Source organism: Lissotriton helveticus, chromosome 4_1 (genome assembly GCF_964261635.1).
Source record: "Lissotriton helveticus chromosome 4_1, aLisHel1.1, whole genome shotgun sequence".
In the NCBI taxonomy this organism is placed as follows: domain Eukaryota; kingdom Metazoa; phylum Chordata; class Amphibia; order Caudata; family Salamandridae; genus Lissotriton; species Lissotriton helveticus.
In genome coordinates this window covers 1,737,458,451-1,737,480,515 of record NC_136063.1, presented here as the reverse complement: position 1 = coordinate 1,737,480,515, position 22,065 = coordinate 1,737,458,451, and the positions used below count along the sequence as shown (strand labels likewise).

Genomic DNA, 22,065 nt, shown 5'->3' with positions numbered 1-22,065 from the left:
AACGCAGCCGCGAAATCTATTGTGGGGACGCGCTCTGTAGTGGTGGAGGGGCGGAGCGAGGCGCGCTGCAAGGGTGCTGCGAGGAAAGCCAGATGGCGGCTGTGCACGTGCTCACACACGTAACCGCAAGCTTGAGGCCAGCAAAAGTGTGTGGTTAGACTTTTAAGAGCCCACTTACTAAATGTCTCGCCAGAGCAGCGTATGCGCTGGCTCAGGAGAGACCTAAAAAGCAGTACGAATGTGAGACTACTAAATATTCAGATGACGTTGGATGATTAACCGAAACAGCACCATTTTCCAATCGAAAAGCCGCTTTCCTGATTCAAAGCTGTATTACTATGAGACAACTTAAAATTAACAAAAGAAGCCAGAGCTGTTCCAACAATTCCTACTTCTGAAGGAGCCTTTCCATCTACTGCAATATTGCTAAATTAAGGCAAAGGTGGTAACCATCTCTGGTGGATAGAGTGCTAGATAGCAAAACTGTACTATGCTTGCACTCCGCGATTTTAAAAAGTTCAATGAAGATTTAGAACAGCATCCCTACAGACACAAATGCCTCATATTGCTTATGACAAAAGTCTGAAAAAGTACCTACTTGTATGGATTCTACCCATCATTTAAAACCCCATACCTCACTGATTCCTCAAGAATCGGTCCTACTCTAGAATGTTCTGAACCGCTCTACCTAGTCCCAACTGCCATGCCCCAGATAACTCACCCATCTTTGAAATTATCTTCTCTTAACTTAAAGAAATTGCAAGCCCCAGCTTACTACTATGTGCTGAAATTATTAACTAAGGGAATTGGTTGATAACCTTGTGTATTACTTGTGTTACTTTACTATTCTTTGGCTTGTAACGTACTACATCAGTTATGTAAAAAGCACTTAAAACAATCTTATCTATTAAGGAAATCCATCATGCCTCACAACAAAGACCATCATCGACAAAAAAAAGGGAAAAGGGAATACTTAGAAATCAGCTTGAAGAAGAAGGTTGTTGCAATACTGTGAAAAAGGAAATCGAGAAGAATCAGTTTGTCTCTAGACCAGATATGCTCTCGCCTTAAACTAAAACATCAGCAACAACCAACAATCCTTACACGCATCAACTAATATTCCCAATGCAACCTCCCCTCCCTATATGAAACAGTTTATCCATGTGACTTTTCCCTTCTTACTTACTTTGGTATCAGGGACGCAGGCGAGCCGTTTGCCACTAGGGATTCAAATGCAGACTGTCCACTGCCACTGCTGTCATGGCGTCTGTAGAAGATGGACAGAGCATAAGCAAATAAAATAGGAGACAACAGAACAAGATTCCACTTCAGAAACAATCACAACTGTTCTAGAGATACTATACATATCACATAGAAATTAAAGCACTTTAAGCATACCACGGTCATGGTAGAATACAGTCCATATGGGCCGTGAGAGAACACAATCCCTAGAGCAAAGCCAGTAACCATCCACTGTAGGGAAATCCACAAGCCACATTAAAAGACGAGCTGAATGCAACATGCTTCATCACTGATAACTTCTGCGTTTATTAAATTATAACACGACAACTAGTACAATGTTAAAAACATGGAAGGGTCATGGCAGCAAGACGGACCAGGCAAGGCGGCTCAATGAAAAAACTGAATCATAGTTAGAAGGCTGCTGAAAAAATGGGCTTTGTATCTAGGATCCCTATCGCCCTTAAGGTAATACCCGTTTACCTCCGTTTGTTTTCCTGGCCATCTAAACGTGTTATATCTTCTTCCACAACCCTCTTTCGACTTGCTTTCAGGGCATTAAGCACAGTCTCTCTTGCACATGGGTCTGGTGTGCCGTTTTCCGGACTGGAGATGTCAACTGGTCAAAGCTGCAGAGACAAGAATTCAGTGAGACTACTAATTTTACATTTTTGGCAGTGATGCTATTCCGTGCTTTTTTTTAAATGTATTTTTACTTTTTATTTATTGAAGTTTTATATAGCGCTGGCTTCACCCAAGGGTATCAGAGCGCTTTACATTGTAGGTATGATAGTAAAAAGAATACAGGACAAATGTATCAAAAAGAAAAAGCAAACAAGTACAGTACACAAAAATAACAATGAACGAAATGGGTATTAGACAGATGAGCAAGAAAATATAACATTAGGAGGATGTCGTAACATTATTATACTATACGCATTCAGCAAGGTTAATTTAACAGACTCAGGCTGCCAGGTATGGTGCATGAATAAGGTGAGATGAGAGGTGAATTGAGTTGCAAAGATTAGGGTAAGGGTTATAGTGGGGGGGAGGGGGGAGTTGGGATGTGTGGAGAGAGGTAGAGCTGGGAGGGATTTTCTCGTCAGTTTATTTTGCCGGGCATATATGGTTTGGGGAGAGGGGTAAGGGGTAGAAGGGTGCCCCCAACTATATAACAAAATCCACTTTTAGATCATCAACAAATGGAAAACAGAACAGGTTATAAGAATGAATTGCAAAAAAGCATGCAGCAATTTAAGCAAGCTTCGAGTTGCACAACAGCTATAAAAAAAATGCACAACGCTCCAACAAAAGAACCATCGGTACCACCAACAGTTTGATTTAAAGTTGAAGTCTACAAGACATCAGGAGCAATCACAGCAATGCATACAGGAAGCCGAATATGTAGACAATTGAACAAGTGTTGAATAAGTCACTTACATCAAAATGCTCAAATTCAATGCAAGGATAGCTACAAAATATTAATGCTTATTGAAAATGTCCAGCTGTCTGCACAAAAACAGCAAATAGACGCTATACACTTACATGGGAGAGCGGGCAATCTTGTTATCTGGGGAGCAATCTTCACTGTAACTGGACTGTGGATCACTGTGGCGTTTTTAGCCGTTAACACGTTCTTGCGTTAGTAGCCATCCCAGTGCACCGTAGGCATTGCCCCCGTCATAGCATACTGTGTCTGTTGAATAGGATACCGCCGTCTAGGTGTCAGAGCAAAGCGATTCATACATGGGAGCTCTCTGAAAAGAAAATAATGAAATACTGGGCAACTAAGCAAGGCCATTCAAGCATGTTAAATTATCAGATGCTGGAGAAAGCAGCAGCAAACTCCGAGACTCGCCAAGCATTATAGATAATACAATCGTGTGTAGAACAGACACAATGCAATGTATTTAGAAGTTAAAGATAACCGGTGACAAAGCGACGGACCAAGCGACAATCTCCAGCTCTGCGCTACGTGAAGAAGTATATCCCCCTCATTAGAAAATTACTTTGCAAACTTTAATATTTGTAATCCAAAGAACTAGTCGGGAGCCTCTAACCTGGCAGATGTTGAAAGGAGTGCTACGTGTTCACCCTGGCATATTGATCCGCACACTTTCAACCCCACCCGCCCCACAAATGCGTTCATCCTTCGAAAATATATTGCTAGGTCAGTAGGATGTGATGCAGGGCTTGGATTGTTTCGTCACAAAAACAGTGCGCAAAAGATCGAAAACATGCGCCACTCAAGACGTGTATTACCCGCAGGTGAACTTTATGTAGCTTTTGACAGCACCGTCATTCGCAGACACCTATCAAGAATCAAGTATACATCAATCACATCCACAGCAGAGGGCAACATTTTCTACTCAGTGCGGATGTCTCCTGTAGGACTTACAGTAGCAAACAGGTACTCTGAAACAGTGAATGCCTTTCTTGTAATCACGGTTACTGCCGGCTGTCACAATAAAGCTTCATTTATCGAACCGAACTCCTGCAGACCTGCTTCATTATTACAAACTTATTTTATTTCTATGTAACGCATCGCCTGTAACCCAACAGACGTGCCAGTAAATATTGTTCACCTACTCAAAATGAAAACAGTATCATAACGGCTCACGTGGCAATTAGAATTGCGTCCCAAGAAACACCTACAGAGTGCTCACTCAACATCTTCTAAGCTTCTAGATATTCTCAAACTGCTTGTGCTCGTGTTGATCCCATCAACCAAACCACAGGTGCGCTCTCACATGCATACCACTACAACGCCTTTCAACGCACGCCACCAGCTCAAACAAGCAAAGTGCCCCCCCCCATGCGCTACAACTAGATCGCCAGCCTTGTAGACCGTGTTTACCTTCATTTACTTCTATAGAAACATCCTCCAAAACCACTTGCCCCCAACGTGATTGTAAACTCATGGGGTTAAGAGGGATGCTCTGAGGGATGATCTTAGGACTGCTCTTTACAAGTTTACTGCTACACAGAATCCTTCCAATTTTATTATGGACACTAAAAGCACCTATTGCCCTGAGCTTTAGAGAGTCATATGGCACGAACACACACTATGAATTAAAGATCCGCACTCTCAAGTGCCATCGCCCTTACCCGTAACTAAGCCTCCGCTGCGGCCTTGGTACGGCGGGGTTCGGCCAGTGTAATGCCTCTCGCAAACACTGCTGCTGACCCCGGGCCCTCTCGACGCCTGCCTCAGGGTGGCCGAGATAGCTGCCCAGAAGCATTACACGAGGAGAGGGAGAAGGGCCGCCGTTTGCACAGGCTTTGGGCGGGGGCTCCGGCAGCAGACACAGCCCCGGAGGTCCAGTGTGCAGGCACCAAGCACCGCCCGCAAGCAGCAGAAGTGACACCACTGCCCAGGCGGGTAGGAGCAGGCCAAATCCGAGCAACAGAAACGCGGCCCAGACAGCCCCCCGCGCGCGGTGCTGCGTGAGCATCAAGGTCGCGCTCAGGCGCCCGGCAGCAGGAACCATCACGGGCCGCGCGCGGGACCACCTTAAATATCCCAACCTGTCACCGCAGCTTAGGAATCTCACGCATGGAGAGTGATGCGCAATTTACCCGAACACAGAAGAGGGACAATAGTTCCCCTAAAGGAAAACATAATTAACCAGCAGGAACACATACCGCCGGAGAACTGATGCACGCGCACCAACGCGAGACACCCGCAAAAATGATCCCGTTCCCCAGGTTCAGGCATGAGTCGTGCACGAGGTGGAAGCGCACGAGACGTCGTCGTGAGCGTGCACGCAAGCTGAGGAGGATCGCCGGAGAAGACATGGAGCCTGATGCCGAGACTGACCTGCTGCCGAGGGAGAGGGACAGGCGGAAAGAGCCCGGTGAGTTGGGGGGGGTGAGGGGGGGGAGGCGGGGGGGGGGGTTGGAGAATGTGTGTGTGCGCGTGTCTGTGTGTGCGGTGTGGGGCTTGGTTGTAAGGGGGAGCGTTTGTGTGTGGGTCTGTGTGTCTGTCTGTGTGTCTGTGTGTCTGTGTGTGCACGCGCGCGATTGAGAGGTGAGAGGCTGACTGGCTGTGCACAGTTGGAGCAAGAGAAGTGCACGGCTCGGAGGGGGGGGGCTGGGCGTGCGCGTCCACGATGTGAAATCGACGCGCGTGCCCAGCCCTGTGTCCCTTGAGAGCCGACTCAACTGCAATAGGTCTCCAACGAGACCTAAAAATCTCCTCATTACCCGTCTACACAAATTGCAATTTGCATATCAAATCCATACAAATCAAAAGTTGGCCAACACAAATTCCAAAGTTCCAAAGCTACAGTAAGCGTTACTAAACTACCTTACTCTTCCCAATCAAAAGATTGTCCAAATTCTAACTGCCAAGTTCTAAATGACCTAACGGTCCTTTTTTAGAATACTCACGCCAAAAAGGTTCTCAGTCAGGAGTGACATCATGTGGAGGATCAAAATCAGGAAGATCAGAAATATACTGGGCTGCAAAGACAAAGAATCTCCAGAATCCTTGTGCACAAAGTAGTAGAGTCCCGTCCTGTCCTCCTCAGTAGATTTCAGTCTCCTGACAAGATCACTCCTTCAGAAAGTCACTTCTCTGATGAAGACCACGTTGGCCGCGCCATTTGAAGAAACTCAAGTCTTCATTCTCAGGGGTCTCACTAATACAAAAGAAGAATCTGACACAGAAGCTGGAACATAAAGAGAACATTTTTATTAAACTCAAATGAGTGAAACTACGTCACACAGAGGCCGTAGAGGCCTTTTATATGCTTAGGGTTACAAACTCAGCACAAAAGAAAAGGGGCAGTCCTAGCTTTTGCAAGCATGCAAAATACCTAATATGGACATACAAGATCTGCAAAATATTAGCCAATAGGAAAACATTCAGTACAAAGCATCATGTAACCAGAACGTCCCCCTGCCCAACCCACAAGTAAATTAATTACAGCACCTATAGGCCAATCAGTAATGGCAGGACATGAATGTATGCAGTTAGGCCAGCTGGTGTCTGAGATTGATTTCAAAGCAAGGACAGAGGGGGGTTTTCAACACGTTGCAGTCCAAAGGGCAGAGTCACTTCATGACTAGAGAAGCCTGTGTAAAGGCAACACAAAAATGACGACAAATGTAAATGGAGTCAAAATTAAAGAACCTCAGTACGAGTTGATGCAAGGATGGGTAGGAGGAGGGAAGAATCTAGAAAGGGTTCAACATTAGCTTTTAATTCACTGTTTATACTGGCCCATTCTAACCTAGAAGAGCCTCCCCGTTTTCAGGTGTAGGCCCACTCTCCAAAGCAAGTTTTCGGAGGGCGATGGTTGTCCTATGATGAGGCATGACACCTGGTGGTGTGGGAGGACAACCAGTTACATTATCGTGTGTGCTCAGCACTCCTATTAAGTAGTGCTGAGTGGGATACTGTAATGTAACTGAATACAATCCTCGAGTAGCTTAAATTGTGTGCTTCACCCTGTAGACCCCATAGCCTCCAGTGCCCTTCCTTGGATACCCCTGGGGGGGCGGGTGCTGATGAGTTGAGCTTGCCTCATGTTGGAAGCCTCAGGGCCATCAAAGATTTCACCTGCAGCATTTGGACTCTTCTGTTGAGAGCCCTACTCTGCCAAGTAGTGCCAAATCTGTTTCCTGGGGTCTTGGAAGTGAATTTGATGTGGTAAGAGAGAAGGAATCAGCACCTCAACTTTGAGTGTCACTTCGGAGCTAGTGCGCTCTGACACCACGCTGATGCTTGCACCAGAGCTGTGGTCCCCGCTCAAAGCAACGACTTGGAACACAGGCCCCAATGGCGCTGCAGAGTACTGTGTCACCGAAGTCTGTGGCGCCCGACTCTACCTCACCAGTGGCCTCAAGGTGTGATATGAACACTGTGAAATAGACACCACGTGGCTTGACTCTCCACACTTCATTGACCCCGCACCACAACAACTCCTCGCCACTAACGCCTCATAACATCTCCTGTGCCTTGCAATGTCCCAAGTGTCACAAACTCAATGACTCCGCACTGCCTCCACAAACTGACACCTCATTTGCTTCAGGGATGCCTCACCTCCGTTGTGCAATGCACCATCCCGAGCACCAACATGCTAATGACCTGCACCGGCAGTAAGCAACACCTCACCCTTCCCGGCCCATCGCAACGTCTTGGGTTTGTCATCGCTCCAAGGTACTGTAAACGGGGTCTGTACGGCTCCGTAGCTGGCCCGCGCGCCGAACTCGATCAGTCACAAACTATGAGATTAGACTCAGTCAACCCTGTCTTTATAGCCCCATTTGCAGCTATTGTGTTTCTAGGTGCTATAACTGCATTTAATCACTGAGAGTTCATACTTCGAATTGTGCATGTTGGATTTTTGTTGTTCCGGTCTTGTTTTAAACAAGACCGGTGTGGAGTAAACTGGTGTGGAGTACTTTTGGGACATTTTCACTGTTACTGTATGTGTACAAATACTTTACACAGATCCTCTGAGGAGAAGCCGGACTGCTCATGCCAAGCTACAAAGGGGGTGGGCATGGGCTATTCTGAGGTTGTAACTTACCTTGACTAGAGTGAGGGTCCCTGCTTCGACAGTGTACAAACCACTGCCAAACAGAGGACCATTTCTAACAGTAGGTCTATTTCAGATATGCTAATATTTCTGTAGTATTTATGGATGAGAGTTTAAAGTGGTTTGATGGTGCTACCTACATATAGTTTGGAACAAGGGCACTGAATGATGTATATTATGTAAGTGCTGTTGCAACTGATACAGTCCATCAACAGTATCGAGATTCCAGGTTCTGGTTTGAATTCCTTGGTTTTATAGATACCTAGTTTGCACATATTAGTTGCGGCAGGTATAAAAGCCCACTGGTTTGTCTAGGAAGGTGTCATGTTATTTTTCTCGTTGACATATTCAGATTTGAATGAAAGTGGTCTGAAATGTTTGGCACAACGAAAACCTATTTGGGGATTATTCAATATACTGTTCTTGATGGAGAAATTATTAATCAACAGGTGCCAATATCGCTTGAGAACCTCTCTAATTATGTAATGGCCTTCATGAAAGTCTATTAGGAATATTATGGAGTTTTCCGATTCTGTCAATTAGTGGGCTTTGGTTTGTAGAAAGGTGTGACATGTTTTTACGATCAATTCCGCTTGCAGTTGTCTGAAGATAATGTCTATCATAACCTCTTTTTTCCAACCTGATCGTTCTTGGGATGCTGCTATTCATGCTTCTTTTTCAATGCAGGTACACTTGATGTACTGCAGTTCTCCTTTAAGGATATTTCTGATAGTACTGTAAGGGTGGGAACTATTGCTCTCAAGGTAGAATTAGCTAATTGTTACAAGCTAGTTCTCTAAATTGATTTCAATGCCTTGCCGTATACAAAGTACATCATCAATATACCTGCCCCAAAATATTGTGGAAAGTGTTTTATAGAAATTGATAATGCCATAGTCATAATCCCTCAAATAATCCCATGAATAGGCATGCATATGGTGGGGCAACTTTTTTATCCATTGCTGTCCCTTGTATTTGCTTGTAATATTCTCCATTGAAACTGAAGGTGTTGTTGAATAGGCAGTAGGATAACATTTCAATGATCATACTGTTAGATTCCATAAACTGTGCTGGTTTGGTTCCCAGTACTCTCCGTATTGCAATGATTCCATCAGTATGCTTGAGTTAGGTATATAGGCGGACTACATAGATAGCTGATGATGTGTAGTTTTGTTGCCATAATATGGAATTCAATGGGAGTAGGATGTCCTTAGTATCTCAAATATAGTCGAGAAAGCTTCTCATGAGAGGTTACAAATGATGGTTAGTGTGTTCTTCGAGGTGTAAGCAGATTAGCTAATGCTTGCATAAATAGTGCTCCCTGGTTGGGGGGTGGGGCAATGCTTTTTTAGGAACCTTTGGTAGTAGATATAAAGTGGCCACTGTAGGGTGTTCTAGGTAGAGATTAGTCTTCTCTTCCTATGTGACTAGCTTCAGGTAATACCATTCTTGAAGTTTGGCCTTCAGTTTTTTCTGTGTGTCTTTGGTAATTTCTCATAACAGTTTGTGTCCAATAGTTGTCGCCTAGCTTCACCTATAAAGTCATCAGTGTATAAAAGGATTACAAGGTTTTTCCCGATTGTCTCAAATACAGACACAACTTTGTCAGATTGTGTGCTTTAAATAGGGTAGAACGACACCCTGAACTCTCTTGGACTAAGGTTTCTAGTGGCAGAAACATGATTATCCGCCTGTCAGTTTGGCAGACAGGGTACTCCACTATATTTGTACTGGAATATCCTGGCCGCCAAAATCTAAATAAGGCTCTACGTATTCAGTTGGTTATGAAAGATTGGGTAGGTCTCTTTGCAGGGTGGAAGGAAGAGATCTCCACAGTAAAATGTGTCCAAATACAAAATATCTACTCCTGAAAAGTTGTAGTCTATAACTTAAAAGGAATCCTCGGAGTGTTTACTGATTTAAAGGAATATGTAGGGATGTCATTAGTAAACCTAAACATAGCCCAACTGTTAGTCTGCCAGACATGTGACTCACATATGACGTCTTCGAAGGCATTGAAAGTAAAAAGCGAAGGAGTCATGGGCCAAAGAAGGCAACTATAAATGGGGGTCTAGCCACCTTCATAAGGAATAAATATAGTGGCTCACAAAGTGAACAATACCAATCTAATTAAGATGCCTTAACTTACTCAAACCCCATAGGCACTGTGATGGGCCTAGTAAGCAGGCTGGTTTTACCAACTACCTTCACTGAATCTACACAGATAAACACAGATTGATCAACTATGTCCATTTGCTGTAACTTGCAACGTCTTCAATAAACGCAATACTGTCAGGATATCGAAATATGTGAAATTACTATTGCTCACTGACTCTCCACTTTCACATCTTTAAAGGTTGTGCCTCATTCTCAAAGGGGGCCCCATTTTTGCAAGGGGTAAAATTGTGGCAAAGGTATACTGAGGATAGGAGGGATTTCAGATTTCCACAAACCAGTACCTTTAATATTAAATATTTACATTATTTGAAGGCAGTTTTGTTGAAATTTGGCCTTAAAGCAACATTAGAACAATGGAATTATTTTATCCACTGGCAAGAAGAGTCATTTAAGAGTGTCACACAAGGGAAAGTCAAAGGTTTACAGGATATTAAATTCTAAACTAGACAGCTGAAAGAAGCTAAACAGATAGCCAGGCAGCCACAAAGTGCCTCCCCTATAAAGCTGCCCTGTACCCTGTGCTAATTAAAGAATTTAGGATTGCTTCCATTTCTCAATACGACAGTTTTGCATCAATTTCTTTAACAATTGGAGAAGAAAATCATTGATATGTTTTACTCAAGTACATTTTAAAATTAGATGATCCCAAACGGCGTAACTATGCAGTAAAAGTGAAGTGAGTTGGTGCTATACAACCTATGTACATGGAATAGTGACTTATATAGGATGCAGAAGTGGTTGATACACTCTGACACTGAGTGAAATGCTCCAGAATCAAATAAAAAGAAATAATACACTATTGTGTCTGGTCAATGTTTCGAAAGTAAATTGAAATAAAACTGACTTATTGAGAAATAGAGCCAATCTTTTGATGGTTACAATTACCCTCTCCAATGAAGTAGAGGTTTACACTTCTCCCTTGAAGAACTACTGTTTCTTTATTACTTAATCACCCAGGTCCCAGGATAACTGGGTTGCCCCTTTTTCTTATACATACAGAGCACCTTCCCCATAAAAGTGTTCTGTGTCCTGTACTAACTAAAGCCAAATTGTTTGACAGTGTGTTTGAGGACTATAATGCAGACAATGACCCTGTGTTCCAGCTGCTTGACACAGGGATAGATGAGCATTTGGTGCTGTGTGGCTCTCTTCCGTATCAGAGACAGCAAAGGGAGGGACACACACCACCGCAGGCACAAGGTAAGACTAAGTTGCCTTTCACCATTCCTCCCTAATTGATGTCCTGTTTGTTGTCTTATTTTTCTTTTAAACACTTTTATAGATTTTTAACCATAAAGCAACCATTACCCTTACACCACACATATAAAGACAATGTAGAAGCACAACAGTATCCATCATACAAGTAGTCAAATGTCCACAGCATGACAGGTATACAAGATACACAGAACATCCCCGCAACTCAGTCCAGCAGTCATCCATCCAAGTGGCCATTCTAATGTTTGATTTCTTAACGTGGTGGCTGTAGTACATAAGTATGTGCTCTAGTCTTTGCAGAATCTAATTACTTCATCCAGAATGTGTTCTCATAATGTTTTATGTTTGCTTGTAAAATAGAGTTCTGTTCTACAACAGTTACTGGTCGCTTTTGAAAGGAGCAGTCCGCTCTTGTTACTCTCTTACATCTTATTAAATATATCTACTAATATTCATTGGAAACAGTCTAATTCATTTACTTTTGGCGACGATGAGGTCTTTCACCCAATGTTCAGTAGTTCAGTAATTTACTGAATCAGCAGTTTTCAACAAGAGCGGACAAGAACAGCCCTGCCGGTTCCTTCTCCACATCGAAATTTCACTGAAGGAAACTGAACTTTGAACATCTACATTTCTGGTGAGCTCTCTATTCCTTCGTTTCGTCGTCTCTGTGGCACAAGTGAATCAGGCAGCAGTGTCGGTTGTTTCGGACATAAATCTTAAGTCCTGCAGTATAAGCAGCGTTTTGTGCAAGCATTGTCCTTCTCAGCTACAAATGCCTACGTCCTGCGTACTAACCGGACCAGGCAGCGTTAAGTAATGCGCAACATTTATCTTCACGACCTGTATCTTAACCTTACGCTTAAGCCCCGCAGCGCACTATTTATATTTTTGTAGGCAGCGTATAGGAAAGTGCAGAATGCTTTTCATTTATGCAGGCAAGCTGTAACGCCTTTCAGTACAGTGTGTTGAAAATCTGTCAGCGAGGACAAACAGTAACGCTGTCGAATAGCTTGTGTTGAGGACCTGCGCCAAACTCACCGTTAATTTTTGCAGTCTGGAGTGGTTGTTCCTTCTCTGTTGTCTCCGTTCAAGTGATGACATCACCGAATGTTCAAAGGGTTTAGCGGAGCTTTCATGATGCTCCTCTTCGTTTCTTCTAACACATCAGCTCTGCACTCCAGCCTCCGTACTTTTACCTTCGTGCTGTCATCACGCACGACGTAGCGGCCATTTTCTTTTGCTTGTTTGTTTCTCTGGCAACCATTTGGTTTCTACGGACGCACAGACATACGCGTCTCATAGCTTGTTTATTTTTCAGATCTTCAAGGAGATTTCTTCTACGTCAGCGATACACACGCTTTCTGTGTATCTGAGACCTGCATTTTGGAGGCGCTCTGTTTTATGTTATGCTGTGTTATATAGTTCTAGTTCAACATTTGTATAGCGCACTACTCGCCCAGAGGGTCTCAAGGCGCTTGAGGGAGGGGGGTACTTTATTTATCGAATATCCAAGTTTTTAGTTGTTTTCTGAAGGAGAGGTGGTTCTGTGTAAGGCAGATGTGGGTGGGGAGAGAATTCCAGGTTTTGGCCGCTAAGTAGGAGAAGGATCTTCCCCCCATGGTGGATCTATGGATGCGTGGAATTGCGGCAAGGGCTTGATTGGACGATCGAAGTTGGCGGGTGGGGGTGTAAAAGGACAGGCGCGTGTTGAGGCATTCGGGTCCTAGGTCGTAGAGGGCTTTGTGTGCGTGGGTGAGGAGACGGAACGTTATTCTCTTGTTGACGGGGAGCCAGTGGAGGTCTTTTAGGTGACCGGAAATGTGAGCTTGGCGGGGGATGTCAAGTATGAGTCTGGCTGAGGCGTTTTGGATGCGTTGAAGTTTTTTCTGTAGTTTGGCTGTGGTTCCGGCATAAAGGGTGTTTCCGTAGTCCAGTCGGCTTGTGACCAGTGCGTGGGTGACCGTCTTTCTTGTTTCGGTGGGGATCCAACAGAAGATTTTTTTGAGCATACGTAGGATGTTGAAGCATGATGATGAGACGGCGTTGACTTGCCTGGTCATCGAGAGGGAGGAGTCCAGGATGAAGCCCAGGTTACGTGCGTGGTCCGTTGGTATGGGTGCATTCCCCAGGGCCGGTGGCCACCATGAGTCGTCCCAGGCGGAAGGGGATGAACCTAAGATGACGACTTCCGTTTTGTCCGAGTTCAGTTTTAAACGGCTGTTATTCATCCACTTGGCTACTTCACTCATTCCTTCGTGTAGGTTGGTTTTGGCGGTGTTTGGGTCTTTGGTGAGGGAGAGGATCAGCTGGGTGTCGTCTGCGTATGAGATGATGTTGAGGTTGTGTTGTAGCGCGATGGATGCGAGGGGACTCATGTATACGTTGAAGAGGGTGGGACTGAGTGATGATCCTTGTGGTACGCCGCAGATGACTTCGGTGGCCTCTGATCTAAAAGGGGGAAGGCGGACTCTCTGGGTTCTTCCGGCGAGGAACGAGATGATCCAATCCAATGCTTTTCCTTGTATTCCGACATTGCTGAGGCGTTGTATAAGGGTGCTATGGCAGACTGTGTCGAAGGCTGCGGAGAGGTCAAGTAGGATGAGGGCAGCTGTTTCTCCGTTGTCCAGTAGTGTTCGAATATCGTCTGTTGCTGCGATGAGGGCAGTCTCGGTACTGTGTTTGGCTCTGAAGCCGGATTGTGAAGGGTCGAGGGATTTGTTGGATTCGAGGAAGGTGGCGAGCTGACTGTTGACGGCTTTCTCAATGACTTTGGCAGGAAATGGGAGGAGCGAGATGGGGCGGAAGTTCTTAAGTTCAGTGGGGTCTGCAGTGGATTTCTTCAGAAGGGCGCTGAGTTCGGCATGTTTCCAGCTTTCCGGGAAGGTAGCGGAATTGAGGGAGAAGTTGACGACGTCTCGGAGATGGAAATTTGTAGCGCGCGCAACTACTCTTGAGTATCCTGGCGCAATGCGGTAACAAACAGATGGCGAGAAAAAAGGAATTAGTAGGCCTGCTTAAAAAGGTGAGTTTCGACGAGCTTCTTAAAGCATCTTAAATCCTGAGTATGGCGCAGTGCCATAGGGAGGGCATTCCAAAGAATGGCTACTTTAACTGAAAGAGACTGGCCACCCATCCTAGCCCGACGGAAATGAGGGATCACCATCAGTCGATGGGCAGCAGACCTTAGAGATCGACGAGGAGTGTAGAAGTCCACTCTTTTTCTAATATAGGAGGGACCAGAGTCGTGTAAGTCTCTATGTGCTAGGACAAGAGCCATAAACTGTACCCTCTGGATCACCGGCAGCCAATGCAGAGTGCTCATTTGTGATCTAATACTGGTTCTCTTAGAAATGCCAAGAAGAAGTCTGGCCGCAGCATTCTGGATAAGTTGTAATTTATTTACCAGATATGCCGGGATGCCAAGAAAGAGCGCATTGCCATAATCCAGGCGGGATAGAATGAGTGCCCGAGCGACCATCTCCTTGGCCGGCTGAGGGAGCAAGGGAAAGAATCTGCCTAAGGACATGAGCGTCCCGAAGCAGACGCCCGTCAGTCTCTTGATGTGCTCCGCGAAGCTAAGGTCTGCTCCAAACTAAATACCTAGATTCTTGGCCGGGCCACCCTGAGATAGAGGTCGGGGGAAATCAGAGGGCCACAAAGCTTCTGTAAAGCTAGGAGGAAACTGGCCATATAGTAGGATTTCTGATTTCCCCTCGTTACATTTTAATTTGGCCCTAATTTAGGCGATACAAACGCCACAGTGCTTCTCATTCTCTGCATTTCAGGTACTTTCTTTTCGCCATTTGGGGCATATTCTTCTTATTATTTTGTTTTGAGCCTTTGTTTATAGTTATTCTTTTGTGTTCAAGAATAATTTGGACTATTCATAGAGTCTCATGGCTTCACAAAATCTTCCACAGAATGGCTCAGTGGTATTCCCTCCAAGTTTTCTTCCTCACCCAGGTCAGCCAAGCATATCTTGGGAAGATTGGTTCCCAATGTTTGAAAATTATTTGGATGCCTTGGACGCCTCAGGAGTATTCTGCTAAAAGAAAAAAAGAGTTGTTATTAGGTTCTTTAGGGAAAGAGGGTCAACGTGTGTTTCCGTTTCTTCCTCAAGCTCTACAAGCAAGTGGACAAGCTCTTCCTGATGAATATAAGGAAGCAATAACTCGACTAGAAGTTAGGTACTCTAAGGAAGAAAACTTGGTCATGAATAGATACAAGTTTGGTTATAGAACCAGTTGAGGCTTCACCATGGGTTTCGCCCACTGTGGTCACAAATAAAGTCGGATGGCAAGCTCCGCTTCTGTGTGGATTTAAGGTCATTAAACCAGTGTGTAGTTGCAGACACGTTTCCATTGCCCAATATTTCTGAACTTGTTACCACTCTGACGGGGGCTAAGGTGTTTTCTAAGTTAGATCTTAGGAGTGCCTACCATCAAATCAACGTACACAAAGATTCAAAATACTTGACAGCTTTCATCACACCTTATGGCGCTTTTCAGTTCACACGCCTCCCTTTCGGTCTTAATTCTGCGGCCAGTGTCTTTCAGAGAATGGTGTCCAATATTTTTGAGGGGGTGAGTAATACTGTTTACTTTCAGGACGATATTCTAGTCTTTGGCCAATCTGTTGAGCAACATCATTTTTCTTTGAAGATGGTCTTAGACAGACTGTCTGCAGTGGGTCTCACTCTACGTAGGGAGAAATGCACGTTTTTGGTAGATCAGATTGATTACTTAGGCTATACGATTAGTTCTTCTGGGGTGAAACCAAAAAGGGATTTATGCCAAGCCATTCATTCAGCGCCTCAGCCTAAAGACAAAGACCAATTACGTTCTTTTATGGGTCTCATCGAATATTACTCGAAATTCGTTAAAAATGTCTCTGACAAAACATCATGCATGAGATCTTTATTGAAATGGGGTGTGAGTTTTTCATGAAGTCTCCAACATCAGGAATGTTTTGAGAATTTTAAAAAAGAAATTTGTAATGCAAAAGTGTTATCACCATTTGATGTACGCAACAGCTCTGTTCTTACAGTGGATGCCAGTTCTACTGGTTTGGGAGCTATGCTTTCTCAAATTAAAGGCGGGTCTGAATATACTGAGGCATTTGCTTCTCGGACTCTAACCGATGCCGAAAATAACTATTTGGTTATCAAAAGAGATGCACTGGCTGCTTCTTGGGCTGTGGAGTATTTCAGAACCTATCTGTGGGGCATGAAATTTGTTTTCAGTTCAGATCACAAGCCACTACTTAAAATTCTTTCTCTGGGGGTACTGGCAAAGGTTCAGCCAGGCATGTCAAACTGGCGGCTTAGCTTCAGGAGTTTCAGTTCTCAATTGAATATATTCAGGGGTGTAGGAATGTACAGGCCGACTATTTCCCGAGAATGTCTCTGGATTGGCGTACTATATCGGACTATCTTGTTTTTGACGATGCTGATGACATTGCTGTTGCCTCTGTGGAAGATGCTGTGTTCATGGGTGAGTGTGTTTTTGAAGCTGAGGACTGGGAACATGACATGGTTTCTGATGAAACTCTTCAAGATGTTATCAAACTTCTCAGACTTGGTACTAGGAGAGAAAGTTCTGTTCCTTTAGCTGTCAGACCTTTAATTAGGGTCCTTGATGATCTTGCTATTATCAATGACTTTATTTTGGTCAAAGGTGAAAAATGTATACCTCCTTTCGGTATCAGATCTAAACTCTTAGCTTTGGCACACGAGGGGCACCTGGGCAAAACTCTTACACAGCACAGACTCAAGAATCACTTCTGGTGGCCAGGAATGGACTCTCATGTTGTGGAATGGGTGGAGAACTGTCCTATTTGTAGGCAAGGTGAGAAGAGACTTAAAGTAGGTCCGAAGTCTAAAGATGCACACATAACAAACCCAGGTTCATCATGGCACACAATTTCTTTGGATTTTATTAGTCCCATGGGGGAATTAAATGAAAAAGACAGGTTTGCAACCGTTGTCGTTGATATTTTTTCTAAATGGTTGGTTGTAGAGTTCACCAATGAAGTTACCACTGAAAGAACTATTAAGTTCTTAGGCAATCTTTTTAAAGATGAAGGTATTCCTGCAGTCATCATCACTGATAATGGTACACAACTTACTTCTAAAGAGATGCAAGCTTTTCTTAAGAGTTGCGGTGTTTCACATCATCGCACTTCTTTGTACAATCCCCAGGGAAATGGAGCATGTGAAAGAGCTAACAAAGTCGTTAAGGGGATTATGGCAGATGGCCTCTGCCAATGGTTCTATTGTGCGGAAGATGGTTAATGAGATGTTATGGGCCTATCGCACTACTCCCTTGCTTGATGGTCAACTTTTTACTTTTCAGCTTATGAGAGGACGGGCCCCTGGGTTGACATTGGTACCAGCCTGGATGAAGCAGGTTGTTACTTTACAAACTGAAACACCTGCCTTACCTGTTTCTGCTAAAGTCCCTTCTCCTTTCATGGTAGGGGATCTGGTTAAAATCAAGAGTGGGAGAGTGCAAAAAGATTTGTCCAAGTTCAAAGGACCTTTTACTGTCAAGAAAGTTCTTGATCATTGTGTAATTCTCAACAATGGGGAATGCTGGAATGTCAGGAGAGTAGCGCTATACAAGAGGTGCTTCAAGTTCTGTGAAAAATGTTAACAATGTGAAAAATGTCAACAATGGTGCTTCTTCTCTTTGTAATACTAGTTATCTCCTAGCACACACTCCTGTTGAACCTACTTTGCAAGTTCCAACAGGTGAGTCACGTGATGTGGGTGCTGGTGATGCCCACAACACAGTTAGTCTTTCTCTACAGTCGTCTAATCTAACTGCTGGTGGTTTACTCAGTGACCGCACTCCAAGACATCGAAGACCACCAACTTATTTACAGGATTTTGTTTGTTAGAAAGCTTCTTATGTTAACGGTTTCTTTTTTTTTTCTTCTTTTGTTTTTTAACAATAGAAAGGAAGAAGATGTGTAGTACATAAGTATGTGCTCTAGTCTTTGTAGAATCTAATTACTTCATCCAGAATGTGTTCTCATAATGTTCTATGTTTGCTTGTAAAATAGAGTACTGTTCTACAACAGTTACTGGTCGCTTTTGTAAGGAGCAGTCCGCTCTTGTTACTCTCTTATATCTTATTAAATATATCTACTAATATTCATTGGAAAAGTCTACTTAATTTACTACAGGGGCTAAACTGATGTCTCATTGGCAGTGTATTTATCATATTTATGCTCAGTATGTAATCACTTGTGTAACCAGGAGTGCCTTCTGGTTTATTGCCAGACACTCCTAGGGCCATTTATTAAACTTCTCTCACTAGTACCAGAAGTCTACCAAGATTGATTCGAGAAGGAATTTACTTTGGCAGCTACACGCATCTGTACATTCAGAGAGGACTGACAGGGATGTGCCTAGCATTCCTATATAATGCTACAACAGGGGGGCTAAAGCTTCTGAACATCGGATGTACAGGGGCTTCAGCCACAGTGCGAACTGCAAAACCAAGGTCAAAGCTAGCACTAAAGCCTTGTTTATCCACAGGACAGGACTCTACATCAGGGACTTTGCTATGCTTGTGACTCAGTGTGATTGACACCACCAGGGCCTTAGGACAGGCCTAGAAGTGATTACGTTGCTCCTTCAACTCTGGGGTAATTTACAGTATTCATGACGATGCAGATTACAGAAAGATGAGCAATGAGAACTCTATCAGAACTAAGGCTTCACCTATGGACAAGAGTGGCGTGATTCATGATGTGCTGGATACTGGCAGCCTTGGTGAATATTCTATTTAATCCCTTGGTGGTGAAGACACTTACTTCCAGCGATAGGTAGTCAATCGTGGATGATTATTTCAGGCAGTCTGCTAAATAAAACAAGTGGAGACCACCCAAAGAAATATGTTATCGCTCTTGACAACCTGACCTGGTCTTGTACAAGAGAGGACCAACACAGAAGAGAGAGAATGTTAATCTACTAAAAGCAATACAAACTGTGGAAGTGCAGTAAGAAACAGCTCCGATTCTTGTACACCCAATTCAATTATATACATAACATTGGTTGGGTGCGTATGTCTGTTTTAGGTTAGAACCTCCCCAACACAACAGAAACATGGGAAGGGCAACAACCACCTCAGAGTTAGTAATAGGTATGCCTAACTGGGGATTTTTTTAATGAACTAATAGACTCCATGATAGATAATTAGATGACCTATACAGTAATCAGAGAAAGAAGGCACTGTAAAGTTTGAAAGGACTGCTAGAGGGTTATCCTCTGGTATGTACTAGTTACAGGGAATCATGGTCTTTTGGTTTCAAGCAAAGACCTCACAAACAGGAAAAATAGGACAAACACATGGTAACTTAGAAGACACTGAGAAGGATAAATTATAGAGCTGACCTCTGCCCAGATAGCGTCCTGTGCGAAACCTAAAACAGCACTGTGGCATCTGAGACATATCCTGTTTCAGATGCCAAGGTACCATAGCAACATATGACTTCACACATGATTCTGTTCCACCTCAGTTGTGAAGGTTCAGGAATGTTTACATTCAGTTTATGCTAAGCAGTTACCTGGGCTGGCTGTGGATTGGATGGGTTCTTTCCTTCGAAATAAACTTGGAATATACTGTAAAATCAAGCCTGCGTCATCTTGATCTTTTCAGCTGCATGAAGATCTTTCACTGGCGTAGTCGGCAGCTGGAAAGGAAAAGGACACAACAACCTCACGCATTTGTTCACTATTCCTAAAGGTACTGTACTTTTTCAATTTTCTGGGACCTAGTGCCATCTGCCCTTCATGATACAACTTCATTTCTAGACAGTCCTTTCTAATTTTATTAATCAAATTGGAGGAGGGTTGGAAGCTTCGCCGCACACTCACTCTAGTGATATTTTGTGGGGTTGGGAGCTTTCTATCGGTGCGGACTCACCCTTTGTAATTTATGAGGCTCCTATGCTTACCATACTACTTCCAGGTTATGGTTTCAAGACTTAGTTAAAAGGGCTACGTTAATCTTCGTCCTTAATCTTAGGGAGAGTTGGGAGCTTCGCCGCACGCTCACCCTAGTGTCTTTATACTGTGGGGTTAGGAGTTATCGGTGCAGGCTCACCTCCTTTGGTCTACGGTCTCATGCGAGGTTTCGTGTCTGTTGGAGTTTGGCACTGAACTTTTATTGAAGAAGTATTTGTGGCATATGCTTACTTCTGAACGAAAAAAACAATAGGAGGGAGGTAGAGTACAGGGGTAGGATTCTTACTCCACGGGCACTGTTACATAAACAAAAGGAATCCTACTCACAGTGGAAAGGGAAAGGTGTCACCATCAGGTGTGGGGACACACAGTGTTTTGTAAAATACCCCTCACACACCATCAGGCCCCTTGGTGTCATGCTTCATCATCGGGGTCTTCGCACCCCTCTGACGGGATGCGGCGTGCTGCAACCTACGACTACGCGGGAGCACTGAAGGTTGACTATGTGTGGTGTGTGTGATGCAAGTGGTAGGGGTATTTAAATGTGAGTGGTGGGATATAGTGAAGGTTTAAAAAGTACCTGGCTCGTGGGTGTATAGGAAAAAACTTTATTCACAACCCCGGGCTGGTACTATTAAAAAAAGTGCAGAGTGAGGTAGTTAACTGTCGTAACTATGGACAGTACCTCTGGTGTGCGTCGACATGTTTCGGAGCATGTGCTCCTTCTTCAGGACGGGGGCACAACTTCCCCACCTTACTCACGTATCTCTATAATTTGTGTAAATAACCAAAAGTGCAGGACTATATACAGTGACTTAATACTAAATAATGGCTATAATGTGCCTACAGCGGTTTGAGACCATGCATTTGCATGATCTACAAAGAGGAAAAAAGAAAATTAATATGGTTACCCTTAATAGGGTGGTTCATACAGGTGCAGTCACCTGGAACACCACATGGCATATTGACCCTGGAAAGGAAAAAGACAGACAAGACACACAACATAGATTACGCACAAAAAGCTGTTTGAAACATGTTGGTCATACTCATTGTAAAAAGATGTCTTGCTTCATGAGCATTCAAGTACGTTGATTGCTAATTTTGCAATCTAGAGGGACAAAGGATCGTTTTCAGTATTTTTTACTCACTTTTTGGATGGAAAATGGTGTTTGTTTACCCAGTACTCACAGACTCGGGACAAGTTCGCCTCCGTGCTACCCCACACGCTGCTCCGCTGGTAGTGACTGGGGATGTATGCCGTGCGCTATTTATGCTACGATTCCCTAAATGGTTCGGCAGTCATAGGTTAATTGTCGGATGTGCCTGATGCCCATGCATGGGTAATCCGTTCAGTTAGTGGACACACCATATATGGTATGTCCGGTGAGGCAGGTAGCGTAAGCAAATGGGCCCGGTGCGGCGGTGGACGGTAGAAACCCGCATGCGTGAATGATCTGCGGCTTGCGCACGGTATACAACCTTTACAACGAAACTTTTACAACGAACTACCATTACAACGCAACTTTTACAACGCAAACTATTACAACGCATTGCTCTGGGGGGCGCTCTAGGATAGGGAATAGGTTAATTTACTATCCAATAACCTTCCCTACTATCCACGGGGACTGGAGTTGGAATAGTAAATTAAACTATTCACTATCCAGCGCCCAAAAGCATTATGCGTTGTAATGGTATGCGTTGTAAAACTTACGATGTAAAGGTAGGCGTTGTAAAGGTAGGCGTTGTAACGTCATACATTCCTTGCGCACACGTCTGGTAACTAGATTTTCAGCGTTCTGATCGTTGAGAGGCGCATGCACGTGTGAGAAGCGTCTGCGCCTGGAGCTGTATGCGGCGATGTGTGTTCTAACGTGCATACGTATTGGGATTACTCTACCAACGTTGATT

General features: G+C 44.1%; 1 long non-coding RNA gene across 1 annotated transcript in view; it reads right to left on the bottom strand.

The window, feature by feature from the left end:
* The window catches only part of LOC144827670 (uncharacterized), a 36,526-nt gene extending 16,643 nt beyond the window's left edge, over positions 1-19,883 (bottom strand). Inside the window, exons 1-4 of the long non-coding RNA XR_013610294.1 lie at positions 19,758-19,883; positions 2,785-2,996; positions 1,723-1,868; positions 1,187-1,267 (exon numbers count right to left, since the gene is read on the bottom strand). This is a non-coding gene — a long non-coding RNA (uncharacterized LOC144827670). The remainder of the gene's footprint in view (positions 1-1,186; positions 1,268-1,722; positions 1,869-2,784; positions 2,997-19,757) is intronic.
* Between the last annotated feature and the right edge of the window lie 2,182 nt (positions 19,884-22,065).